The 15,428-nt window shown below is 42.6% G+C and overlaps 3 pseudogenes; all 3 read left to right on the forward strand.

Annotated features, from left to right (window-relative positions):
• LOC125519163 (polyubiquitin-like) overlaps positions 1-15,428 on the forward strand; it is a 278,280-nt pseudogene that overhangs the window by 71,837 nt on the left and 191,015 nt on the right.
• LOC147960874 (small nucleolar RNA SNORD36) lies at positions 9,729-9,820 on the forward strand (annotated as a pseudogene).
• LOC147960875 (small nucleolar RNA SNORD36) lies at positions 13,085-13,176 on the forward strand (annotated as a pseudogene).

The raw sequence follows: 15,428 nt of genomic DNA on the forward strand, positions 1-15,428 counted from the left end.
GTACGGCTAGGGGTGGGAATGTAAAAACACCCCAGCTTTTCGCATTCGTTTGACACGTGGAAGACAACCATTATTGGGCGTGGAAGCCGAGGAGTGCTACATTACAAAAATCGGACATTGTTCCTATAGGTACACATGATTTGGAGAAGAACCCGCCTTGCAATGCCGAACAATCTGCGCGCCGGACTCGTCGTCATTGAAGCCTGGTTCGGGGCCTACTGAGGGAGTCCTGGATTAGGGGGTGTTCGGGTGGCCGGACTATACCTTCAGCCGGACTCCTGGACTATGAGAATACAAGATTGAAGACTTCGTCCCGTGTCCGGATGGGACTTTCCTTGGCGTGGAAGGCAAGCTTGGCGATGCGGATATTCAAGATCTCCTACCATTGTAACCGACTCTGTGTAACCCTAACCCTATCCGGTGTCTATATAAACTGGAGGGTTGTAGTCCGTAGGACAATCAACTCCATACACAACAATCATACCATAGGCTAGTTTCTAGGGTTTAGCCTCCTTGATCTCGTGGTAGATCTACTCTTTTACTACCCATATCATCAATATTAATCAAGCAGGAGTAGGGTATTACCTCCATCGAGAGGGCCCGAACCTGGGTAAAAACATCGTGTCCCTTGTCTCCTGTTACCATCCGGCCTTGACGCACAGTACGGGACCCCCTACCCAAGATCCGCCGGTTTTGACACCGACAACATCCTATCCCTATTTAATGAAAAGGGCCTGATAATGAAAACTAGCAGCCATACAAATCAAAACCTAATCTTACCCCTCAATTCGTACAACCAACAAAACAAACTTAAAAAGAACCCTCAAATAAATCGTACAATAAAAAACTAATCACCTACTCAAAACACAAAAAAGAACCTACACCAACTTCTACTGAATCTAGCAACAAAAAAAGATCAATTTGTGCTGAAAAAAAACACAAAACCTATCATTGCACTGAATTATCTGAACACACAAGCTACACAGCCGGCCAACTGGGATTTCGCTACTTCAAACATCAAAACTGCCGTTGTGCAGCGACCAAAACAGTAGTAAGCAACACAAACATTACACAAAGACATACAGTAGTAAGCAACAAAACATTATAATTGGATGCAGCAAAAAACTAGTCAATTAAAATGCACATCTGATTTCGTTGATGCAAATAGATATGGATGACTCATGTTTTCAGACTACCTTCAGCATCACCTAACAGAAAAAGGAAAAACAGAGGATGATATGATCATCAAACTGTCGAAACTATGGTGCGCTGTGCAAAAGCATCAAGCAAAGTCACTTTCAGAAAAATAAAAATGGAACTATTTCTTACAGATTTCAGCAATCCACTTTAACTGAAGAAAAATCACTCGACAGAGGAGCAAACATAATGAAACATATCACTACTGTACAAAAAATCATAACATTAAAAAACTGTCTATAGAATGATGAGTATGCCAGAACATAAAAAACTGTCTATAGTTCATCATTCAAACCCCCAACACTAAAAATCACCCAAAAACTACAAAAAAAACACCAACCATCTACTTTGAATCCCCCTTCCCATATCTGGATACATTTGAGGAACAAAACCGCCAACCCACCCTAGATAGATGGAACATCTGATGAACCCTACCCCACAATCGGGAGATTGGACAGGGCAAAACCCTAAATCGATGGACAAACAAAGAAGAAACAAAGAAGATGGATGGTGCTAAACGAATCCTACCCACATTTGGGGACATTGAGGAGCAAACCCTAGAGAGATGCTGCTAAATCAGTGAGCAAAGAAACACAAAAACGCATGGACACTAAAAAAAAGAGGAACAAGGGAGAAGAACAGGCAACTCACTATCGACAGCGTCTCCCTCTCCAGAAATCGCTGTGCCTCAACCACCAATTGCCAAGAGCAATGGGGAACAGCAGAAGAGGAATGGGGAATGGCAGAAGTGAATGCTTCTGGAGACAAAGTGGGGAAAATGAACGCCGGCCCCTCCTCTCCAAAACCTGCTCTCAGACAAACAGCCCCCAGCCCAACAAGCTGTTGGGTTTCGTAGTAATTTCAAAAAATTTCCTACGCACACGCAAGATCATGTGATGCATAGCAACGAGAGGGGAGAGTGTTGTCTACGTACCCACGCAGACCGACTGCGCAAGCGTTGACGCAACGTAGAGGAAGTAGTCGTTCGTCTTCACGATCCAACCGATCAAGTACCGAAACTATGGCACCTCCGAGTTCGAGCACACGTTCAGCTCGATGACGATCCCCGGACTCCGATCCAGCAAAGTGTCGGGGAAGAGTTCCGTTAGCACGACGGCGTGGTGACGATCTTGATGCACTACAGCAGCAGGGCTTCGCCTAAACTCCGCTACAGTATTATCGAGGAATATGGTGGCTGGGGGCACCGCACACGGCTAAGGAATAGATCACCTGGATCAACTTGTTGTGTCTTTGGTGCTAGCCCTGCCCCTCTATTTATATGTTGAGCCCCGGGGTCGAAACTTGGAGCAAAAGCCTCCTCAAAGTCGGTTTTGCCCGAAAGGCAAGAGTCCCACTCGGACTCCAGGACCAAACGCCACAATCCTTGGCGTCTGGCCCAGACGCCATGGGCCTCGGCGTCTGGCCCAGGGCCAGACGCTAGGGTCTCCGGCGTTTGGCCCCCTGGCCTCCGCAGAACTCCTTTTGCACCGACCTAAAGCCTCATGGGCTTGACCCCTTGGCCTAACCATATCATCCAATATATGAATCTTTACGTCTCGACCATTTCGAGACTCCTCGTCATGTCCCCGATCTCATCCGGGACTCCGAACTCCTTCGGTACATCAAAACATGTAAACTCATAATATAACTGTCATCGTAACCTTAAGCGTGCAGCCCCTACAGGTTCGAGAACAATGTAGACATGACCGAGACACGTCTCCGGTCAATGACCAATAGCGGGACCTGGATGCCCATATTGGCTCCTACATATTCTACGAAGATCTTTATCGGTCAGACCGCATAACAACATACGTTGTTCCCTTTGTCATCGGTATGTTACTTGCCCGAGATTCGATCGTCGGTATCCAATACCTAGTTCAATCTCGTTACCGGCAAGTCTCTTTACTCGTTCCGTAATACATCATCTCACAACTAACATATTAGTTGTAATGCTTGCAAGGCTTATGTGATGTGCATTACCGAGAGGGCCCAGAGATACCTCTCCGACAATCGGAGTGACAAATCCTAATCTCGAAATACGCCAACCCAACATCTCCCTTTGGAGACACCTGTAATGCTCCTTTATAATCACCCAGTTACGTTGTGATGTTTGGTAGCACCCAAAGTGTTCCTCCGGCAAACGGGAGTTGCATAATCTCATAGTCATAGGAACATGTATAAGTCATGAAGAAAGCAATAACAGCATACTAAACGATCAGGGGCTAAGCTAATGGAATGGGTCATGTCAATCAGATCATTCAACTAATGATGTGACCTCGTTAATCAAATAACAACACTTTGTTCATGGTTAGGAAACATAACCATCTTTGATTAACGAGCTAGTCAAGTAGAGGCATACTAGTGACACTCTGGTTGTCTATGTATTCACACATGTATTATGTTTCCGGTTAATACAATTCTAGCATGAATAATAAACATTCATCATGAAATAAGGAAATAAGGAAATAAATAATAACTTTATTATTGCCTCTAGGGCATATTTCCTTCACAAGCAACACGGCCCGCTACAGGTAAAACAACACAACCTGCTATAGATGGGCCGCGCGCACAGACAAAGCAACGAGAGCTACGCGAGCGAAACGCACGACCAGGACAGAAAAAACAAATTGCGCGAATCTTAAATACAAGACGAGATCCAACGGCTGTGGAGTTAGATGTGAGATAGCTATCTCACATCTAGATGTGAAATAGCAAAGGGCAGCGATAGGCACCGGCGCACCGGCCCAAATTTGGGCCGGTCAACTGCGGGCCGTCCGATGCCACTTGTTCTGCACCGTCAGATTAAAATAACGTTTCGCTCGTCCTTCTTCCCTCGCTCAGTACTTTTCCCATCTCGGGCATCTCGCGCATCTCCACCCCAAGCGAAGCACCATTCAGGTGTGTCTCGCCGGTCGTCGTCCTCGACGCCAATCATCGCATGGTCGCCGTGTTGCACGCCCCTGACGACAATCTCAGCAAGTCGCTTGTCGATGACCCCGTAAAAAGGATGTAGCAAAAATCACAAATGGTGGTAGCAAAAATTAATACGATGGTAGCAAAAATTAATACAATGGTAGCAAAAAAATAATCTGCTTCCAGCAAAATCAAAAGACGCTGGTAGCAAAAATCACAGCCAGTTGCAGCAAAAATTCCAAAAAAATAGGTTTGATGTACCAAAAGGAATTAACCGGTTCCAGCAAAAATTTACGTTGGTTCCAGCAAAATAAATCCCATGATTGTAGCAAAAACAAGTCGCCCCCATCGGTCACAACAAAAGTCCCTCACATGTCCTCGCAACAAAAAATCTAGCAGGTTCCAGCAAAAAAACTTGCCGGTTCCAGCAAAAACGAGCTCGACACCGTCCTGATCCAGCACCGATGAAAAGTGGTTGCAACTTTCTGGCGCCCAGTTCCAGCAAATAAAATATGTGGTTGCAGCACCAAAAGCCATCGTCTTCGCCGCCGGCAGCTGCTGGTTGCAGCACCGGTGCCCTCCTCGCCGTTGGAGGCAGCTTCCTCCGCGCGAGGTGTCGACCTTGCAGCACATCCACCAGCTGGTTCCAGCAAAACGAGGCATCGGTTCCAGCAAAAAAATAAAAAATTCATTAAAATCGAAAAGGGGATGGTAGCAAAAAAAGAAAGGGGTTGTAGCAAAAATAACAGGGTGGATCCAGCAAAACGGACCTGGTTCCAGCACAAGTTCATCGCCGGCGTGGTCGATTGTAACTTGGCCGCGGCGGCTAGACGACGAGCATGGCCCTGACTGCGGGAGATGGGGAAGGAGATGTGGTAGGATGTGGATGGGGACGAGGACGAGCGCTGCTCCCTGATTGCAGCAGGATGTGGATGGATCCAACTGCCAGCGGCCTTGCGACGAGTGGATCCAGCTGCCGGCGGCCATGGCGATGAGCGCCGCTCCTTGGTAGCGGGTGGGGAGGGAGATGCGTGAAGGATGTGGATGGGGATGAGCCGCCGAGCACATATGTGAAGAGATAAGGAAGGCTGGACGGTGCGTGGGGTCCACTAGCCACGTGCTGTTGTTTTGAAGACCGCATGATCGACAGTAGATCGCACGGGCGTGGTGAGACCGGCGCCCCGGCCACAAACATTACCCAATAGCAAACCTGAAATATATATATATATATATATATATATATATATATATATATATATATATATATATATATATAAACTTCAGAAGTTATTTAACAGAATATATGGAGAAAAGTGGATTTTGCTTTCTTGCAGTTAAGCACCACAAATGGGCTATCTGAAAGTGTCTGTTGTTTTCCTTGTAAAATGAATTTCGTACTGTAATAGTGTGCTTTACACAAGAAAGCAGAGTCCCTGACCAAGCTGATGTTTATTATGGAACCTACAGAAAATATGTCAGAACAAGCTGACATGGCAATAGCGATAGGAGAAGACATACTGCTTGGAGATTCATCTTTGCGGGAAGAAGATGAGAGAGTGGCAATACCATCTGGAGTAGGCATATCGCTTGGAGATTCGTTGTAGTCTCATTTGCAAGAGACCAGTGTCAACCATGGTAACTACCATTTCTCGTTGATATGTTATCGTTGTTATTTTCCCCATGTATAATACAAAACTCGATTTATGTGCTAGTTTTCATAGTTTTGTCAATTCCGGACGCACCTATACCGAATAGGGCTACCTATATACCTTTGGTGCTCTGCTCCCTTGTTTTCATTTTACTTTAATCGTTTACATGCCCAGCGTGCTTTGCTTCAAAAGACAAAAATGCTAAAAGAGACGGATTTTCTATTTCCAGGGGCAGTGTGCAGCGTCTTCATGGTACAGTGATTGGTCAACAAGTGGTTAGGCTTTCATGGGGCAGAAAACCTGCCAATAAGCAGGTATATCAGATTAAAATTCTGGTGACATAAACCTCCAATAAATTTCTATTTCTTGAACGTGAGATATGCAGTAATCTCTCAAATTCAGGTTTTCTGAAATCCACTGAAAGCAAGCTTGTTAATTTGGGGGTTTGCATATGAGCATCCTAAAGAAGAATTTTGTTGATTATTAACTGTTTGAATAGATAACAGTCCGATCCACATTATATTGTTCTGTTCTTAGCCTAATAGATGAAGGGTTAGTTTATTTGATAATTGTTTCTTGTGTTTTTACCTATTGCAGTCTCTTCAAATTGAGGTTAATAATTACATGTACTCCAGTAGCACTCATACTTAATTTTTAAATTCTCTATTTGGTTTGTCCTTTATTTATGGGTTAATAATTATTCTCTATTTTTAAATTGCTGCCTAGCATTGAATTTTTCTTTGGTCATTTTAAGTTATATCAGCATCAAAGTTGGGGGCTTAGGCGTTGTCGATTACTTTGGCCATGTACAAGAATTATGATCCAGGCTCCTGCATTTTCGTATAACTTCGTACCATTCTGCCTGATTCCAGTGCTGGACACGACTGCTGGAGTTTGGTGTGACACAAACTCAGTTGTCACAACTCCCCGGACAGGAAGATATAGTCTGGATGCAGCAGGAGGCGATGCTGATGTTAAACTTACATGACGATGTAGGCATGCAGCAGCTGCTGTTGGTGACTTAATATTCATTTATGGAGGTTTATGAAGAGGTAAAACATGCATTTTCTTTCATGCAGTTCTATGAATCCAATTTTCCTAGTTCCCCACTTTTGCTTTCCCTACTTGCTAGGAAACTGTTGGTGACTTAATTTCCCTAGAAAGCGCAATATCTCTTTGTAATGGACCTTTTTTTTCTTCAGACCTTGATGACAATCTCTACCCGGTGGCCTCCGGCATTGACCTTGACGTCATGATCCAATTCTAAGGTACTTATATAAACCAAACTCTGCTTGTTCAATTAAATATCTATAATAGTATCAGTCAGTTTGCGGGGAGAGATGAATAGCTGGGTTTCTATGTTTGTTGTTAATGTGCTCATCTTGTCGTTTGATTCGGTGTGGATTAGATTATACGGACGAGAAGCTGGGCGTCTACAAGAATGGAGTTGTGCATCCTCTTCTACAAGCAGTACAGAACCATCATGTCCAGGCTGCTGAGCAGTGTTGTTGCCGAGTATGCCTTTTGGCCACCATGGCGGAGAGACGACGGCGTCCGGCACGAGTTTGGCCAGCGAAGCAGCTCTGCTTGTGCTGGCGACGCCTTGGGTGTCTGCTTCTTCTTCCACTCCGGCATAGGTAAGACACTTCGATTCCTCTTCCCTGTTTTTACTTATACGGCCATTGGTATATGGTAGCAGCTCGTCATTGATTCAGTCCTGCGACCATATAAGTCGCACACTACACGCTGATTAGCGCAACACTAGAATTGAGTTAATGCTCAGTATTTTACTACACTTGACACTTGTTTGTTTATATGACTAAATGAAATGGTAACATGGAAATTAATAATTGCATGTTTTGAGCGTTTCTAATAATAGGTTATTAATTTCTGCTATTTTGATGATTAGATATCGAACTATCTTAACAAGCTTCCTCTTAGTCTATCATGTATCAGGGTGGACACGGTCCGGGCCGGTCCGGGCCCTGACCGAGCCGCCGTCTGGACCGGCCGCCGGCGGACCGGACCGGACCGGACCGAGCAGTGCTGCAGTCCGCTTTTCAAGGACCGGACCGGTGGTGGTAAAGCTCGGGCCGGACCGCGAGGACCGCCCGTGGCGTCGTCCGGCGACGGCGAGCGGCGGCGCATGGGACTGTGAGCTCCTGCAGAGATTACGGGGCATGGGGAGGAGAGGAAGGGGAGAGACACAGCCGCTTGCCCATCATGAGCACGTTTAAGAGGCCAGATACATGACGACGGCCATGAAAGGAGGTGTTGCCGTGGAGGTGGCGGCGTTGCAGGAGGCGGGGAGGTCACCTCGATGCCTCGACCTGGTGCTGGAGTTCTTCATCTGGGAGGCCCCCGAGCGAATGATTTCCAAGGGCGGGCCTGTTCCTGGCGACACGTGATTAATCTCGTTGCCTCGTTGTTTCCAGTTTTCATTTTTCTTAAGGGTGTTTCCTATTTTTTCTCACGTTAATACTGTTTTTTTTTGAAAGTATCACGTTAAATCTGTTGAGTCCATAGGAGTCCACATGGTAGGCTCGTTGCATGTGGCACAACTATCCTTTTTACAATTTGCATGTTGCAAATAAATAGGGCCTGTAACGTGTGTGCCCACGTACAAATGTACATTCAGTCCTACAAATTCTGATCTGGCACAGGTTAATGGGATCGTGGGGAGGTGTAGATGGAAGGTACACATCGGATCGAGCCCACCTTTCTCCTTCTTTCTATTTCTGCTCCGTTGAATAAAAGGAAAACTCCAACGTTTTAGGCAATAGAATTCCTATTTCTATGAAGTAAATCGTGGAGATAATGTCTATCCAATATTGTGGAGTGAATCATGGAGATAACTGTCTCTCAAATAATGGAGTAAATCATGGAGATAACTCTCTTCTACCTCGAGCCAAAGAACCCATCGTGTAGTTCATTCGTGCGTAAGAAACAGCCGAGCTCGTTCGGTCCAGTCGAGTTAACTGAACTAAGACCGGACCGGACCGGTCGACTTTCGGGCCAAAATTCCCGGCTCGGACCGGCCTATATTCCCAGCGGGCCAGGACCGATCGGTCCGGTCCAGGTCGGTCCACGAGCGGGCCAAAAAGCCCGCTCGGTACGTCCAGCCCGAATCATGTACTCCCTTTGTTCCATATTAGTTGTCGCTCAAAGGGATGTATCTAGGACTGAAATATGTCTAGATACATCTGTTTTAGCGACAACTAATATGGAACGGTGGGAGTATTTGAAATGTCAAACTTGGAATTTCGCTGAGGCAGCTGATCGATTCCATGAAGTGTGAAAAAATGTTACTTTGTTAACTATACCATCGCAAAGGGGTCATGGCTATGGGTGGCAAGTGTGACTAACATCCATTTGCGAAGGCATTATTTTCTGTTCGCTAGCTATCTATTCCTTGCAAGGAAAAGAAGGCATTTTATTGCTCAAATGATACATTTTATTGCTTTTTAAACTGAGAGATGCTTGGTTTATCTAGTGCTAGTAATTTATTTTTTATGTGGAGAGTTGATTCTTGTTGGTCAATTGGAACTCATAGCACATTGAATGTTACTAGTTATCCTCCTCTACTTGTGATGTTGGTTTTTGGATTCTGTTTTATGATGGTAAAACATGTTATTCCTGAGATTTTTCCCGCGCAGCCCATACCCTCGTGTTTGTTGTTTTGTTAGATCTCCAATCTGATGCTTGTGTTGTTTGCCCTTATGGCTGTGTGTGCAAACAGTGTGCTCAGGTTTTGTTCAAGGGTGCCGAGGAGAACAAGGAGGAGCTGCTCAGGTTTAAGCCCCATCCACCAAGGTGCTCACCAGGGAGTCCCCCCTGTGGATAAGGTAGCCTCCTCTCTGCTTGGTGATCCCGCATGTTTAGTTGCTCACCATAATGCGCCAGTGATGCATGACTCGGCAAGTTTTTTTTCTTTGATTGATTGCTGTATCTTTAGACGAAAGGGCCGAATTGCCTCGATGATATCAATGGACCATTTAGACCACTGAGATCTTTTTATTCTTTAATGTCTCTAAAGTTGAGCTTTTTAAAACTGATGCATTGTCTTGTTATTCATCGATCACTGATCGGTGCATATAAATGTAGCCTTGTCTCCTATATTAGGGCCCCTTGTATTTTGGGTCAAACTTTGACCATTTATTTGAGTAACAAAACATAACATATATGTTATAAAAAGTATATTGTTGGATTTGTATTCAAAAAAAGTTTCCAACGATATAATTTGGAAAAATTTTGGTTTGTATTTGGAAAATGTTGAACATATATAAACAAAGTTTCAGATGTATACAGAAAATGTACGATCTGTATGAAAAATGTAGACATGTGTTAAAAAATAAACATTAAAACATATAATTGAAAGAAATGTTAATCGTGTATTTAACATCTATAAAAATGTACAATGTGTATGAAAAAATAGAGATGTGTTGAAGACAAAAGGAATAAATCGACGTGTATTTGAAAAAGTGTTCAAAACATGTATTTGAGAAAATGTATATCGTATATTTGAAAAATGTTCGGCGTGTATGAAAAATGTTCCATGTATAGATAAAAAATGTACTTTGTGTAATGAAAAATAGACATGTGTTAAAAAAAGTAAAAAGCCAAGAAAACAGATGATGCACTATCCTTATCATGATAGCATTATAAATTTCACTTGGAAATACACTATCCTTACATGAAAATGTCAAATCTTTGGGATTTTTTATTCCTATGTTATTGCATGTCCTGTGATTCTTCAAAAGTGTTCTTAGGATTAGAAGTAATGGATAATACTGTCTCATGTACTTGTTCTTAGTATCTTTTTGCTAGCATCAGTTGCAACGTATTTTTCCTCATTCAAGGAGATTGAACCTGTGGCATTTCTGCACAATGGAATTTAAATTATGTTTCACTTGTACAGAAGGTTCACTCAACACATAAGTTTTAGAGACATACATCTTATGATTATGATTATGCATTTTAACATAGATATTCAGTTCTACTGTCAGTATTGTTAGACTATACTTGAAGTGCTATTCTGATTACAGTGTCCCAGTTGATAAAGTCGCGCGCTCAAGGAAGCTGTCAGACCACACGCATGTCTTCTCCATTTATGGCACGTGTCTCCTCTCAAGAATGTTCATAAAGCTGCTGCTTTTCCCTGCTTCCTGCCTCTGCTTCCCCTTCGTCGAAGCTGCCCGCTGGCCCCATCCTTGGTGCTTCTCCTTGCCAGTTAATACTCTTAAGCCCTAGATGCTTTTATGTGTTTGGTCGAGCTCTGATCTAAGATTACCTGCATTTGTTACATGCATTTTATCAACATCTCGTTTCCTTTTCGACGGCCTGGTGCTTAATGTAGTATCTCTTGATCACTATATTCAACTTATGTCTTGTTGGTTTACAATCCTTATTCTTTCAACTGTATACAGGCAGCGGCGGTGCGTTTTTTCTGTCCAAAAGTGTTGGAGCTGCATTGATTGATCAAAGTGATTGTATGGCGGTGAAGACGCCATGGAGCTTGTCAAGGAGAAGCTTCTCAGGTCAAGGGCCCCCCATCCACCAAGGTGCTCACCAGACAGCCCCCCTCCTTGGAGGAGGTAGTCTCCTCTCTGCTTGGTGATCATGTATGTTTAGTTGCTCACTATAATGCGTCGGTGATGCATGGCTTAGTAATTTTTTCTTGATTGATTGCTGCCTCTTTAGATGATAGGACTGAATTGCCTCGATGATGTGCTGAGCAGATGTAATATGAATGAAACATTTAGACCAATGAGATCTTTTTGTCTTCGATTGATGTCTCTAAAATCAAGTTTTTTAAATTGATGCCTAGCATGCCATCACCGTATTGTCTTGCTCTTCCAGCTAGAGATGCTTGACCTTGTTTTCGTAGTGTGGTTTAATGTTAGCCGAGCATGTCATGTTACAAGCAGCCGCGGGCCTGTGGCCAGTAACTTTTTTCCTGTCCGCTTAGACGATAGTAGGACTGAATTGCTGCCTGTGATGATGATGTGCTGACCAGATGATGTGGAACATTTAGAACCTTGAGCCCTTTGTGGTCTTTGATGTCATGTTTCCAAAATCGAGCATTTTAAAATTGATTGACGCCCATCACGACATTGTTTTGATCTTGTGTATCTAGAGAGAGATGAGTTTGCTAGTGCTAGCTCACTTTGTGAGGTAGAATTGCTATATGTAGAGTGGAGTTAAACGTGGGGGATCAATTGCAGCTGATCACTTCATGTTACAAGGAGATGCTACTGAGATATTACATCATTCAAGTATCTAAATCTGATGCTTGGTTTGTATAGTACCAGTAAATCAGTTATATGGATTGTTTATTCGTAAATTAGTTACACGGACAGCTTATCTTTGTATTGTTGTTGGTTAGTCATACATAGTTATTACATGCCAGTCAATTGAAATCGTTTAAGAACTATCTTAACAAGCTTCTTCCTAGTCTATCATGTATTTTAAATCTCGAACTTGGAATTTCGCTGAGGCGGCCGGTGGATTTCATGAAGTGTGAAAAAAATGTTATTATGTTAACTATACCATTGCAAAGTGGTCATGGCTATGGGTGGCAAGTGGTTATGCATATAGGAGTAACATCCATTTGCGAAGGCATTATTTTCTGTTTGCTAGCTATTTGTTCCTTGCAAGGTAAAGAAGGCATTTTATTGCTCAAATGATGCAAGTGATACATTTTATTGAATTTATTGCTTTTTAAACTGAGGGATGCTTGGTTTATCTAGTGCTGGTAATTTACTTTTTACGTGGAGAGTTGATTCTTGGTCATCCTACATATCGGTCATCTATCTGCTTGTCAACTGAAACTCATAGCACATTGAATGTTACACCCTCTGTAAAGAAATATAAGAGCATTTAGATCACTAAAGTGATCTAAACGCTCTTATATTTCATTACTGGGGGAGTACTAGTTACCCTCCTACTTGTGATGTAGTTTTTGGATTCTATTTTATGATGCTAAAACGTGTTATTCGTGAGATTTTTCCTGCGCAGCTCATACTCTCGCGTGTGTTGTTTTGTTAGATCTCTAATCTGATGTGTGTGCTGTTTGGCCTTGTGGCTGTGTGTGCAAATAGTGTGCTCAGGTTCTGATCAAGGGCGTCGAGGAGAACAAGTAGGAGCTGCTCAGGTTCAAGCCCCATCACCAAGGTGCTCACCAGGGAGTCCCCCCTGTGGATAAGGTAGCCTCCTCTCTGCTTGGTGATCTCGTATGTTTAGTTTCTCACCATAATGCGCCGGTGATGCGTGACTCAGCATGTTTTTCTTTGATTGATTGCTGTATCTTTAAACAAAAGGGCTGAATGCCTCGATGATGTGAATGAAACATTTAAACCATTGAGATCTTTTTTGTCTTTGATGTCTCTAAAATTGAGCTTTTTGAAACTGATGCCTAGCATGCCATCACTGTACTGTCTTGTTATTCAGCCCATACACATTGAATTCTGCTACATTCTATTTTCTGTGTGATATATACTTTCTTGTCATGAAAGCATTATGAATTTCACTTGGAAACACACTATCCTTCCATTAAAATGTCAATCTATGGATTTTTAATTCCTCAGTTATATCAATGTCCTGCGATTCTTCAAAATTGTTCTTAGGATTAGAAGTAAGAAATATCAGGTGTTACAATCTGCAATTTGAACAAGATTGCTTCCTCATACAATCTGTAATGTGAGAATGAATAGTGAAATGATTAATTCTACAAAATTTTTCTGACGACGTGCTTAATGAAAACACCACAACTTGGTATTTCTTGGAACAACTACAACTACATTTATGTCTCTTCTCACAGAATCATGCAATTCCTTTTGCCTGTACTTGAGACAAATGTACAACTGCCAACACAACCATAGTTGGGAAACTGCCCATCTAGTTGAATTTATCTTGGATCATTCAAGTTATTTCAGCGTCAAAGTTAGAGACTTAGGCATTTCTGATTACTTTGGTTATGTACAAGAATTATGATGCAGACTCCTGCAAATTTCGTATAACTCTACCATTTTACCTGATTCCAGTGCTGGACATGGCTGCTGGAGTTCACGAGGTCAGTTAGTCACAGCTCCCAGGTCATGAAGATAAAGATATAGTGCAGAGGCAGCAGGAGGTGATGCTGTTGTTGAACTTACACGACGGTGTAGGCATGCAGCTGCTACTGTTGTTGAACTTAGACGACGGTGTAGGCATGCAGCTGCTGCCGTTGGAGACTTCATATTCATTTATGGAGGTTTGCGGGGAGGTAAAACATGCATTTTCTTTCATGCAGCTTTATGCCTAGTCCCCCCTTTTTCTACTTGCTAGGTAACATGTTTACCATCATCCATTAATGAGATATATTGCAAATCAACCAAGACCTATCTTTTTATCTCCACATCGCATTTTGTGCATGTGTGCTGAGCTTTGACTTTGCTGGTCCATGATGTCATCGTTTTACACATCTAGAGTCTAGTTGTTTTGTACTTTTGTTTGATTTATGAGCATGCAACCTCACAACCTATGTTTTCTCTTACATGAAATGCCATATATTTTTTCCAATTCATCCAGATCAAATAAATTGAGTGTTCTCTAACACAAATGAACGTACTAAAGGTCCATCGAGGGGTACCTCATGATGAACAATTGCTTAACTTACAATTGTATATTGTATCCCATGATGATTACGATATTAGCATCCATCCCTGTGAGTTATCAGATTCATTGGATGGTTAAAAAATGTCGTGGATTGTCCCCAGAATGTAATGTACAAATAAGTTGCGATTCATCTTGTTGTGCCATTTTTGTCTCATTTGCTATATCTTAATGGGATACACACTACTAGTCTTGTAGTTCTATCCTGAGAGTCCACTAAAATTCAACATGGTACTGCTCCCATCATAGTTTTATGCTACTGCCATGTTAATCATACCTACAAACTAAAGTAGCTCCTAAGGGGTAACACTGATGATGCATCACAAGTGATAAACAATCAAAGAACACCCAAATGGTGCACTTGTTGATGCTAGCAGGCAGCAGCAACACAGTCATGCATCCAATGGAATGGCGATGATCTGAACTTAGTAACTAGTGTTGTCGCAGTTGATGATATGAACTTAGTAACTAGTTTTGTGCTTCTATTTGATTTATGAGCATGCGACCTCGCAACCTATGTTCTCACTTGCATGAAATGCCATATATTTTTTCCAATTCATCCAGATCAAATAAACTGAGCGTTCTCTGACATAAATGAACTTACTAAAGGTACATCCAGGGGTACCCCATCAAGAACAATTTCTTAACTTACAACTGTGTATTGTTCACACCTTGGTCGTTTGGTGCTTCTAGGATGATTATATGTTTTATGTGAATGATGATTACGATATTAGCATCCGTCCCCGTGAATTATCAGATTCATTGTATGGTTAACAGATGTCGTGGACTGATTGTCTCCGGAAAGTAATGTCCAAATAAGTTGCGATTCATCTTGTTGTGGCACTTTGTATCATTTGCTATATCTTTAATGCGATACACACTACTAGTCCTTTAGTTCTATCTTGAGAGTACATTTGGAATGCCTGTCCAGTAAACTTCAACATGGTATTGCTACCATCATAGTTTTATGCTACTGCCCTGTTAATTGTAACTACACAAACTAAAGTAGCTACAGGA

This window comes from Triticum urartu, chromosome 7A, assembly GCF_056163025.1.
Source record: "Triticum urartu cultivar PI428250 chromosome 7A, HENAU_Tu73, whole genome shotgun sequence".
In the NCBI taxonomy this organism is placed as follows: Eukaryota; Viridiplantae; Streptophyta; class Magnoliopsida; order Poales; family Poaceae; genus Triticum; species Triticum urartu.